Raw genomic sequence first — 4,312 nt, 5'->3', positions numbered from 1 at the left:
GCAACTTTACTCTCGTTCTAAAAAGTCTTTTGGGCTTATTACATTTTGGACATATTCGAGCTTCTAAAGCTCCATGTCACTACCCGAGATGTACCCCAGAAAAACATATTTTCACAAATTTTAATAAAAATATTTAAAAAAAATCAGATAATTTTCTTATTAATGTGGACAAAATTTTAATCATGTTTCAAAATTTGCATATAAATTTTTTTTTTCAAATGTCCTATGTCCTTTAAATACAAAATAATATTTTTTGAGTGCTAACATTTTAAATAATTTGTAGTTTTTTTTTAATCTCAAGACATGTTAACAAATAGTAACCAGAAAATTACTTCAATGTCATTTCAAAATCTTTTAGGGAAGAAAATACGACCTGAAAACATGTAGTGGAATATAGTGCATCTCATAACAGAAGAAGAACCAAACATCTGTAATATAGGTTCAATATTACAATTCATTGACTTCAAGTGGGACTTGAAGAAATTGGTACTCAAAATTTACAAAAAAGGCATAATAGATCATTAGGCCGCAGTGTAAAATAATAATTCAAGAATTATCGTTTCCTTTACAAAACTACAAGAACATGCTTAGTTGTAAGTAACGCTTATTTCTAAAATTTTAATATACCATAACTCAAATAATTCGAATTCAAGTTTTTCAATAAAGCATTTTATTTTAATGTATATAAACTTCGTGGGACTTTTGACAAATGCAGTATTAAGTGTACTCTTCTTATAAGTAAACTTTCAAAATCAATAAATTGACACTTGACAATAGTAATTTTTTTAAATTATGTTTTTTGCAAAGTTTCAAGAACACCGCCTCTTCCAACACGGCTATATAAAGAGAATATAAAAGATCAAAAGATACAGTTTTCCAAATGACAACAAAATACAAAGATAAGGACCGGAAACCGAAAACTTGCAGCAATACCAATAAAAGGAACATCCGATACAGAAGGGTACATAAGGAAACAAATTAAAACCGCGCAACCTAGAGGTGTGGGGACAGTAAATCTAACCAGAGTTAATTAAAGCAATAGAAGAGAAAAAATGAAAAGTTTGATTTATTGGGATAGAATTACATTTTACAATTTAAATAGCACTAAAATCAAACCTTTAAATACAAATGCTGTCGGTTTGTCGGTACTCCTTAGCAGTTAACTATCCTTACCATCCTTTTATCATTTTAAAACTTGCTAGTGTGCCTTGAGAGTACTGGTGGTGATTGGATGGATCCGGTTCAATGTGATACATTTCGTGTACAGCCTCTATGGCCTCGAAACTGTTATCCCTGGGTTAGCATCAATGCAACCAGAATATTAGCCCATTTGCATATATATGTTTATATATCTTTATATGTGTAAGTTTTTGCATATTTAAAAAGGATATGAAGCATTGTCGGGAATACTACAGGGGGCACGGACATTTCCAATTTGATGTCAGTGGAACAGAGATTATATGCCAGAATTGTAGCTGTGTGTTTTTACTGATGGTTCAGTGCTATCAAATAAGTACTGTTCTAGACAGTAGATTGATTTTTGTACTTTATTATTATAACAAAATTGGTTAAGGGATCAAGTCATTGTATTGTGTTATTTTATTAAATATTGAAAATATCTTTAATTTTTAGAAAACTTTTCAATTTACACTAAATAAAGTAGCGAATTGCGTAGAGTGGGGCATATAAATAAACTGAAGTGTTATATATGTGGCGTAATATAATTATTTCTAAAGTAATAAATTAATAATTACTATTACTTGAATTAATTAAATTTAATTAATTAACTTTATTTCATATTTTAGAATTGTTTGTTTTGAAATTTGCAATGCTTTTAAGGTTTCGGAGCATTTACATATTTTTGCGCATATTAAGCAAAACATAAAATAGAAATATTTAAATTTTAATTACTTTTATAAATTAAATTAATTATTTATTTATTTACATTTCATGTTTTCACAGAAAACTGCCGATGAGATTTAAATGCCAGTTAGAGTATTTACCAAAGCCTAGTCGGTAATTAAAAACTGAGTATTATTTTCGGTGTTCTGACTAATTCAATATAACAGATTTCGGAAGAATTTTGTGCACACAAAAATAAATTCAAAAAAAATTAATAATTATCAACAAAAAATAATTGTTACAAAGCAGACATTGAGAAGCAAACAATGGATATTACGAACGATACAAATATTCGAAATGGTGAAGCAACGAAGCAACCAAGCACCCAAGCCGTCAAACAGCAGGAAACCGGAACCCGGAAACGAAGAAATTAAATAAGAAAACAACACAACGCTTATTGTTGTATTGTTGTATTGCCATTATTGAAGTAAACAAGACAGCACAAATTGTGCCATTCAAAACTCATTAAGCGATTAATTTTGTTTTTATGAGCGCCTTTCTAACTCATATTGAGACGAAGTGTTGAAAATTTAATTCGCCACACCCACCAATAGGGGGCAGCACACTGCCATTACCACGAATTGTCGTCAATGTGAAGAAACTTGCTACCACCGAATACAGTTTTAATTGCGCCCTTAAGTGTTTGCAGTAATTTGGTCCCTACTCGATTTAAAGAGTAAGCAGCTACCATCTACTTAGCGTATCCAGAGGCAATACACAGTGCAGCAAATGATATTACACGCTTCATATGCCAAAGCTTCGCAATGACGCAAATATAATTGTAATTGTAAGGGGATGATACAGCAGGAGCGTACGATGGAACTGAAAGGTCCTTCTGTCAAGAAGTTGCATGTTCAAGATGCTGATAAAGCATCTGTTAAACATTTTTTCTATAGCTTATAAATGTCTTTAGATATCTCTTTAAGTTGAAAAGCATTTCAATACAACTTTTAATACACTTAACGAATACTATCCACTAGGAACGTGGCACTACATTATCCATTCTTTTAATTTCCAAAATTGGTTTATTCTGATTATTTTATTCTTTTAAAAGTTAATCCACAAAGAAATTTATTACGGATTCAGGTAGTTTGTTTCAATTATTATTATATCGGCTTAGAATTAGGACTCAATATTTGTTGAGTTACCATTGAGATATTCACCTCACCTCTTACACAACCACCAGTAAACTATAGTCACTATCAGTAACTAAAATTTAAGATTCTAATTATGATTGTGCCTAACTTATTTAAATCTTTAGAATAGAGAAGACAGGAACAATCACTCCATAAGCTTTTTTTTCTATTTTTATGTGAGTTCTTTCTGACAATTTCTACATAGTATAAAATCTTATCTTACATAGAATCAATTGATCCTACAATTACCAGTAATGAAGAGCTGTGCTGCAGTAATATTTCTTGTTAAATGTCGGTAGATTTAATATTATTATAGTTAAATAAAAAATGAGATAAATGGCTGAAATCTGTCGTCTATGGCTTGTAGTCACTAACAACAATAACTACTAAAAGCAAGTTCATGTGTATTATATGTCTGTTATATTATAAATCAGTAAATATATATAAATATACAGCTTTGTAAATTTGTGATCATTCTCAATTCCAACACAAATATTTGTTTTCCCTTTTTAGTAACTGAGAACCACCATCAACCATAAGATGATGGTGGTTCTCAAGACTTGAACCCGCGTAAACCATCTTTTAAAAATGATTTGTTGAAAAAAACGCAGCGCTCAGAAACGAAGTGAGGGGGGTCCATTATACCGTGAATTTCAATGTGATAAAAATTACATATGTTTTCAGTTCCTTTTTAAGAAACGAAAAAAGTATTTGTAAAAAGCAAGGAACTGATATTTGATTTTGGACTGAAGTACTTAAAGTCTAGAAGTAGGAGGTCTTGAGGGGTGGGAATAAACCAAATAAAAAGTTCCATGATGCCATAGTCTTTCAATCAAAATTGTTATAAGCTTTTATCAGTAAAGCTAAGATGTAAGGGGTCTTTGAAACAAGTAGTATGAATAGTGATTGCATAAATTCGTAGTCTACAGTCCCTTTAATACAGATTCACAAGAAAATCTGTTTACTTTCCACTAATTTTAGGTAGAAAAAATATCATGTTCTTATAGCCATTGTTATGAATATTGAATCCAGCCCTTAATAGCTAGTCTTACAACAAATTAACACAAGCCAAAAATATGCAGCTCACAAGGTATCATATTAGAACCGGTTCTTGCAAGTATAAAGAATCCCTCTTTTCATCTAAATGTTGATATAATATGAAATTCGACACGATAGATAAACGATAACAACGTAAAGTTTTAATTGTAACTGAACCCGCAGTTTTGCAGTTTCTTCTCCCATAGAGTTTCTGATAGAATTGAATTCAAAATCTC

The sequence above is a fragment of the Teleopsis dalmanni genome, chromosome 2 (genome assembly GCF_002237135.1).
Source record: "Teleopsis dalmanni isolate 2A chromosome 2, ASM223713v2, whole genome shotgun sequence".
In the NCBI taxonomy this organism is placed as follows: domain Eukaryota; kingdom Metazoa; phylum Arthropoda; class Insecta; order Diptera; family Diopsidae; genus Teleopsis; species Teleopsis dalmanni.
This window is presented reverse-complemented; position numbering follows the sequence as displayed.